The 8584-nt window shown below is 44.6% G+C and overlaps 1 protein-coding gene across 1 annotated transcript in view; it reads right to left on the bottom strand.

Moving 5' to 3' along the window:
- CDS2 (CDP-diacylglycerol synthase 2) overlaps nucleotides 1–8584 on the bottom strand; it is a 61650-nt gene that overhangs the window by 28954 nt on the left and 24112 nt on the right. The window lies entirely within an intron of this gene.

The raw sequence follows: 8584 nt of genomic DNA, 5'->3' as shown, positions 1-8584 counted from the left end.
AAAGGACTCCAAGGTAACTTATATCCAGGCCTTCATGACCCTCAGCCAAAATCTGGGCTTAAGGGACTCCTGCCGCATGTGTCTCTCTGTTGCTGCTCTACTGCTTCATCCCCCTCCTTCCCTCTGTCTACCAGATATTCCGTTTGACCTTTCCTGTCCTCATCTCACCAGTCTCCTCCTCAACCCTCTGCTCCCCAACCCCTACCTCCTTAATGGGGGTAGGGCGTGGGAGGACAAATGAACAAACAAAAATGGGTTTTATACAGCTGTACCTAATTCTTGGCTGAAACTTTTGAATGGGAATCATGAGGTCTCTGCTTTATGTGTTTGTACGTATCTGTATGTGTTATGGGTGTATGGCATTGCCAAATTAATTCGTAAAAGAGCTCTACTTAATTAGCTTAAAGGAAATTAAGTGCTTACATAAATTCTCAAAAATACAGAAGGTAATCGGCCAGAAATAATTTTAGGTTCATGTGAACTGGGAAGTATTCAGTATTAAATTAATACCTGGTATTAAAGTTTTCAGATCTAAGTAATACAGACTTTATTTTAGAGTCATCAGCATTAAGCATAATAACCTTTATTGTACCTAGGTTACACTAGATAAGATCTGTTGATTATTTGGTAGATTAAATTACAGGGGAGGGAGTTCCCGTTTTGGCACAGCAGAAATGAATTCGACTAGTAACCATGAGGACACAGGTTCAATCCCTGGCCTTGCTCAGTGGGTTAACGATCTGGCGTTGCCGTGAGCTGTGGTGTGGGTCGCAGATGCGGCTCGGATCCCACTTTGCTGTGGCTGTGGTGTAGGCCAGCAGCTGCAGCTCTAATTTGACTCCTAGCCTGGGAACTTCCATATGCCATGGGTACAGCCCTAAAAAGCAAAAAAAAAAAAAAAAAAAAAAAAAAATTACAGGAGTTCCTGTCGTGGCTCAGCAGAAACAAATCTGACTAGCATCCATAAGGACATAGGTTTGATCCCTGGCCTTGCTCAGTGAATTAAGGATCCGGATTGCCGTGAGCTGTGGTGTAGGTCACAGACAGGGCTTGGATCTAGCATTGAGGCTGTGGTACAGGCCAGTGGCTACAGCTCCAATTCAACCCCTAGCCTGGGAACTTCCGTGTACGGTGGGTGCAGCCCTGAAAAAAAAAAAAAAAAAAAAAAAAAAAGACACACACGCACACACAAATTACAGGGGAAACACAGTCAAATGAAAGGTAAAAACAACAAAATCTTCATATGTGCCAGGATTATGGCACATATAAAGTGCATTTTAATTCTACCAAAAAAAAAAATTAACCCCTCATTGTTGCCATCCTGATGCTCCAGCAGCATAGCAACCGTCTGCTCCTAAATCAGAGAATTAAGACAGGTAAACAATAGCTGTGAATTAAACAGTCAGGGCTATAGGAAATCCAAGATGGCCGATAGGTTCTTCCCAGCTCCATGGCAAATCCAATAATGAAAAAGAAATGGTTAGAAAATGTGTTTTCCATTTGGAATATACATTTTACAATCCTAATTTGTCTATATCTGGTAAAAATGAGGGTAATTGGAAAGAAAAAAATTGTTTAATCAAATGTTTTCCTATTATTGCCATGATCCTATGTGAATTTTAGAAATCAATCCAAATTGTTGGGTTGTAGTCAATTACTTGCAACTAGTACTGCTGATTTACCTTGGTGGGGTCTTCTGTCCAAGGCTCTTAGGAGCGGGCCCTTTGGAAATTTATTGGAAAAAATAATTCTGTTCAAGCCACTGTTGATATAACTAGGTGGGATTCCCCTCACCTGGTCAATTAATAATATCTGCTCTGACCCTGGCCATAAACATACTTTCTTCTAAAGTGACTCAAGCTCAATCAGAGCGACAAGCAAGACTTCAGCCAAGAGATAATTAACTTTCCACAACTATGGGATAGATTTATGTGGTTAACAACAGACTACAGTAATTTAAATTCAAAGACTCCCTTATGTTGGGAACAATTAAACCATCTAGGGATAACCAGCCTAGTAACACTAGGAAATTGGGGTGAATGCTTTATGAACAAATCCAGTATGTAATTTCCCTTAAAGAACAGACTAAGCCAGATGATCTGGGGATATACTGGGCTCCACTTGGTGAAAGCTCCTGACTTAAATTCTTATTTATGACTACTAATACTGCTAACTATATTATTTTTATTAACTGTTTTACTAAACTATTTCTTGTATTGTCAAATGTATAACTGAGTCTCTGATAAAATAACGTAGTCACATATGAGATAATAATTGTAACAGCATAGGTCTAGATATGAGAAGAAACAAGTGGGAATATTTTGCTAGACCATAGGAGACTAGTAAAACAGGTGGTCCAGAAATTTTTGGCTACTGTTTATAAGGCCAAGTCCAGTAGTAGCACACTGAGTGGCCTGTCAACGAAATCTTCACCAGAACTGGTAATGAGCATTCCTAGCGCCATGGGACGAAATGGACATCAAATGCCTCCCAAACTATGGTCAAATTTATAACCATGAGGAGGCCATGACAACTGGAAATTGGCACTTGTCATCTGCCTCTACAAGGATTAAATTTTGAACAGCTACAGCTGCTGAACTTCAACACTCCCTGAAAGGAGTTCAGGATGGAAATCAGGAATAAGGCACTCTGTTCTGGGAAAAACTGGCAAAACCAGCCTTCAGATAGTTAGATGTTTTCAGGTAAAGGATTTGAGCCCAAATTCTTGCATCTTCTTATACCTAGAAAAGCACTAAAATCATTAACAGTGGCATCTGCTTCAGCCATTAAGGAGAGAAGCGAAATAGAAAGGAAGAATGGAGTAGCTATGGTTCAGACATCCAAGGTAATACTAGGTAATATTGTGGGAGTAATTTTAGGCAAGTCCTTGTATTGTCAGGAACTTAAGGTTTATGTACTTAAACCTGGTCAGACTTGATACCACCATTCATTCTCAAAGCAGCATCAGCTGGCAGCTGGGAACTGCAACCTTACATTTTCAAGGTCTCCTCTTGTAACTATTAATAAAAAATTTTTTTTTTGTTTTAGATTATACATTAACAGAAAGAGGGGACACATGTATAATAACCAATAGCTCGTGTTAATTATGTGTTAATACCACAACAAATGTTACAACGTTTCTCTAAGTAGAAAAAACTACTCAACTGGCTACCTGACTACAAGTCTCCTGGAAATTCCAGGTCCAGACTGGGCTTCACATTTATTCTCCTGAAAAGAAATGAAATCGATTTTGTCTATAAATGTTGAGGTTGTCACTCCTCCAACTGGGGTCATTACATCTACATCAATAATAGTGGGCTAACAGAGGATATGACCATGCCAGCTGGTTCTGTTCCTTCAGACAGAATAACCCAAGCACTGATTCTGTCTGGACTATAATAAAAACTGTTGGAGTTCCCATATCATGGCTCAGAGGAAATGAATCTGACTAGTAACCATGAGGACACAGGTTCAATCCCTGGCCTTGCTCAGTGGGTTAAGGATCTGGCGTTGCCGTGAGCTGTGGTGTAGGTTGAAGGCACAGCTCAGATCCTGAGTTGCTGTGGCTATAGAGTAGGCCGGCGGCTACAGCTCTGAGTCGACCCTAGCCTGAGAATCTCCATATGCCACAGGTGTGGCCCTAAAAAGAGACAAAAAATTAAAAAATTGTTACCAAGCATAACTTGGTTCTTACCCTGCTTGGGCCCCCAGTTAACAATAATTCTTTTACTGATCTTTGCCCTTGACTTTATTTTATTTATTTATTTTTTTTTTTTTGCCTTTTTTAGGATCATACCTCGGCATATGCAAGTTCCCAGGCTAGGGGTTATATCGGAGCTACAGCTGCTGGCCTATGTCCCAGCCACAGCATTGCTGGATCCAAGCCAAGTCTGTAACCCACATCACAGCTAGTGGCAATGCCAGATCCTTAACCCACTGAGCAAGGCCAGGGATGGAACCAGTGTCCTCACAGATACTAGTCAAGTTTGTTACCACTGAGCCGCAACAGGAACTCCTGACCTCGACTTTTTTTTTTTTTTTTTTTTTGTCTTTTGTCTTTTTTGTTGTTGTTGTTGTTGTTGCTATTTCTTGGGCCGCTCCCGCGGCATATGGAGGTTCCCAGGCTAGGGGTCTAATCGAAGCTGTAGCCACTGGCCTACGCCAGAGCCACAGCAACACAGGATCCAAGCCGCGTCTGCAACCTACACCACAGCTCACGGCAATGCCGGATCGTTAACCCACTGAGTAAGGGCAGGGACCGAACCCTCAACCTCATGGTTCCTAGTCGGATTCGTTAACCACTGCTCCACGACAGGAACTCCTGACCTCGACTTTTTAATCTGCTTGTTAAGTTAGTTTCTTCCAGAATACAGCAAAGTTGTCTCCAAATGGTAATTCAACAGGGATTCTAGCCCATAATGCCACACCTAACAATGTTGGAACAAGCAGCCAATATTGTTCCTGGAGCCACACCTCCCTCTTCATACCCTGACAGGGAGCAGGCAGATGGAACCCAGGGCCCTACAATGCCCCTGTGCAGCAGGAAGCAGCCAGAGGAGTTGTCAGTCCTTTTCTCTTAAACTCTGGGTTCCCAAACACCAAAGAGGAAAATAGGCAGGTAGTTAGACATGAGGGGCCAAAGACTTGACCCTTGAGAAAAAGAGGAGGGAATGTGGGACTTCAAGGCCTCTCCAACAAGTTAAAACTCCACCTCTGGCCAGGATAAAAATTATCAAACCCTCATCACCCCTTCTGTCCCACTGCAATTGTTACAGAGTTCTCAAGCCCCTCCTGAGCAATCTGGCCTACTCCTTCCTGTCCCTACTAGGAAAGGTATTTGGCCCACTCCTGACCCAGACCCTACAGGGACATTATATGTCACAACCAACCAGCAAGCATAAAGACCTCTCCTCTCTCCTTTGTCCCTGGGCTATAAAAGCAGACACAACCAAGCAAGCGTGTGGAGTCAGCGGTCCCTGATCATCAGGAAGTTGTCCTGCTGTACTAGCACACTGTTTCTTAACTCAATAAACTTATTTTTCTTTTCACTCTGCTCTGAGTCTGGAAATTCTCCTTCCAACCTGTGCACGAACCACATTTTGGTGGCCCATAAAGGGAGCTTACTGGGGGGGTTCTCTCCCCCACCTTTCTCCCTTCTCTCTTTCTGGAACCCTCTGTGAACAGCTGGGCCACTAGCTTTCCAGTCTTTATGTTAACATTGTCACCCACACCCCATTTGCTACCATTAGGAATACAGCTAACGATTCCAATGCCGTAGGATTATCTAGATCTGACCCCTAAGGGGCTTTGGAACACAAGTACCAGGGCCCCATCAAAGCCAAAGGAACTGAGCTGAGCACAGCAGGCAAGAGGGCGCGCGCGCGCGCGCGCGCGCGCGCGTGTGTGTGTGTGTGTGTGTGTGCGTGCGCGCGCGCGCGCGCGCGCACAAACAGAAGCCCCAGCACAGGTTATTTTTAACTTAGCCATCCGGTTGTCAAGGAAACTCACAAAGGGTGCTGCTTCCCCAGGCTAGGGAGGGCAGGACAGAACCCAGGCAGAGCCCCTACAGGCGGGGTGGGGGTAGGGAGCTCCAGCTCTACTCTCTCTAAACCTTGCAGATCCTTTTATGAACATTAGCCCAGGCACTGCCATCTTCTTCCTTGCTAGAAAGAGAGGCCGTGAAGAGAGGTATCCTTGAGGCAAGAAGTGGTAAAAGGAGATAGAGAAGTATTGCAAAGATACTGTGACTGATGTTACTGTTAAGACATCAGGGGGCCTGGGATTAAAAAACTAAGTAAACACCTCGAAGAAACAAGCCTGAAGATTATCATCAGGTGTTACCTTTCTTTAAGCAATTCCAGGGTCCTGGGCCTCACCCCAAGCCACCCAATTCGATAAGCATCCTCAGAGCACGTGATAAACATCTACACAGACAACCATTCTCTCACAAGCTGAAAACAGGGCCAAGAAAGCAGAAGGGCAAACCCCTGTGCAAGACCACAGCCTGGGCAGACAAGGATCCGCCCAGCTCCCAGGCATCCCCCTCCTCCATTCTTTTTTTCTTTTCAATCCAAGGGTGGCCAGAGGCTGAGTAGATCACATCCTATCTCTCATATTCTATCTCAATGACCGCCCATCCTCCCACAGTCCCTGCAGCCATTTCCCAAGTGGGTTGTGGTGCTGGTGTAAACAGGAAATGAGAGCATTGCTTTAAAAGGGGAAAAAAAAAGCTCTCTCTGAGGCCTCCTTCCTTCTGGTTCACTTATAGGGGAAGGCAGAAGCACTTAGGCTGATAGATACAAGAAGTGTCTTGGGTACCAAGCTCATTAACAGTAAGGACTGCCCTATTCATCTCTGTTTGCTTGTGAGCTCCTTGCCTAGAATATGGTAAAAGCTCAAGGTGTTTTGTTTATTTGTTTGCTTGTTTTGTCTTTTTTTAGGGCTGAACCCGCAGCATATGGAAGTTCCCAGGCTAGGGGATGAATCGAAGCTGTAGCCAACAGCCTATGCCACAGCCACAGCCACAGCCACATGAGATCTGAGCTGAATCTGCAACCTACACCACAGCTCACGGCAACGCCGGATCGTTAACCCACTGAGCAAGGGTAGGGACCGAACCCGCAACCTCACCGTTCCTAGTCGGATTCGTTAACCACTGCGCCACGACGGGAACCCCTGTTTCATTTGTTAAAAAACAAAATTCAAAACTAAATACATTTTAAAGATCTTACTAGCTTTATTCAATGATCATGAATCAGGTAGCATCCAATCTAGCAGACAGAAATGAGCTCCCAGGAGCTGCACAAAATGAAAGACTTTTATAGACAGAAAGGAGTAGAAACAGGAAGTTACACTAGCAAAAAAGTAGACTTGTTATTGCAAAATTACTTTGCTTCAAAGGATAGCAGGGGTCCATCAGGCGGCTTATAAATAGTGCTGATGAGGTGACTCCTGACTGGTTAAGGATTCCATTTCTGTGGTGCAGCAGGTTAGGGATCCAGCCTTGTCTCTGTGGCAGCGCCAGTTAAGGATCCTGCATTGCCTGGGAACTTCCATATGCCACGAATGTGGACCCCCCCTCCCCCCAAAAAAAGATTCCATTTCTGGGAGAGCCAAACTGTAATTAAATCTTGGTTTGATGATGTGGAGCTTAAGCGACTCCATTTTGGGCCTACTGTCTTGTTTTTAACACCCTGAACCTCCATTGCTCTTTGGCCTGTGCAGACCTAATGAATGAGGAGGCTGTCTTCCCCAATAATACAGACTTTATAACCATGCTTTAGCACTCAGATATGAATTCTAGAGTGTATCCTATCAGACTGCTGGTGTAGCTGCCCTCAATGCATTTCCAGGCTGCCTCTCCCCCAGAGAACTCTATCAGGTGTTGACAACTCAGAAGGTTGAAGGAAGCCTGAGCCAAGAATAGACAGAGCCAGTGAACTGTGCACAGCCCGAGAGGGTCCTCAGGCTCAGTGCCCGCTCAAGGATGTCGGGGCACAGGCTGTAAACATCTGCCCCAGCTGTTCTCAGAGCACTGACTCCAGGAAGACAATAGGACAGCTCAGTACTAAGGCCCTCCGAGTAGGTATTCTGAAGCCTGAGAAAGAGGTGAGGCGGGAAGAAATCTACCCAGAGGCTTCCACAGGTAGGGTAGGAAATCCAAGTTACCACAGTGCTTTGATATATGGAGAGTGGGAGCTGTGTTCACACAGCCCAAGCTACTGGTGACATCTGCATGCTACTGTTGGGGCTCAGGGCAGACTACCCCAAAATATGCCACAAGGACATTGATTATTTTGAATTAAAGTTACTTAAGAAACCACCAATGTGGAGTTCCCATCGTGGCTCAGCAGTAACAAACCTGACTGGTATCCATGACAATGAGGGTTTGATCCCCAGCCTCATTCAGTGGGTTAAGGATCTGGTACTGCTGTGAGCTCTGGTGTAGGTCACAGACACAGCTCGCATCTGGTGTTGCTGTGGCTGTGGTGTAGGCCAGCAGCTGCAGCTCCAATTCGACCCCTGGCCTGGGAAATGCCACATACCATAGGTGCAGCCCTAAAAAGACAAAACAAAAAAATTAAATAAAAGGTTATTTTTAAAAGGCAGGAAATAAACCTCTCATGTGAAAGGTGCACTCCTGCATCTGGAGGGAGGACACCCTCAGAGCCAGAGATGGGGAATTCAGGCTGTGAAGCCTGTATAAAAACACCTCATTACTTTTTTAATTTACGACCCCAAGCCCAAACTCTATTGAGATTCTTCACTAATTGGGCACCCAAAACCTAAGGTGCTCTGACATATCAATTCTTTCCAGACTGTTTGTCTAAAAAGTGTAAGAGCTGCCTATGTTGGCCACCTTTTAGGTCCTCTTTCTATGGGACCTCCATGCTCATGAATTAAAATGTGTTTCTTTTTCTATGAATCTGTCTTCATTATCAGTCCAGCCACAAGAACTCAAGAGGAATAGAGGGGGAAATTTTCCTCCTCCCTCACAATAGTAATTTTTAGTTTAGCCTTCTTATGCGTTTGCATTTTTAGTTGATATTCTGCAGCATGTCCAAACTTTGTGCATCAGAACCAC

This window comes from Sus scrofa, chromosome 17, assembly GCF_054392235.1.
Source record: "Sus scrofa isolate SSC_HxYL_T2T_F1_AM1 chromosome 17, Sscrofa_HxYL_maternal_Yorkshire_Landrace_v2.0, whole genome shotgun sequence".
NCBI lineage: Eukaryota > Metazoa > Chordata > Mammalia > Artiodactyla > Suidae > Sus > Sus scrofa.
This window is presented reverse-complemented; position numbering and strand designations above follow the sequence as displayed.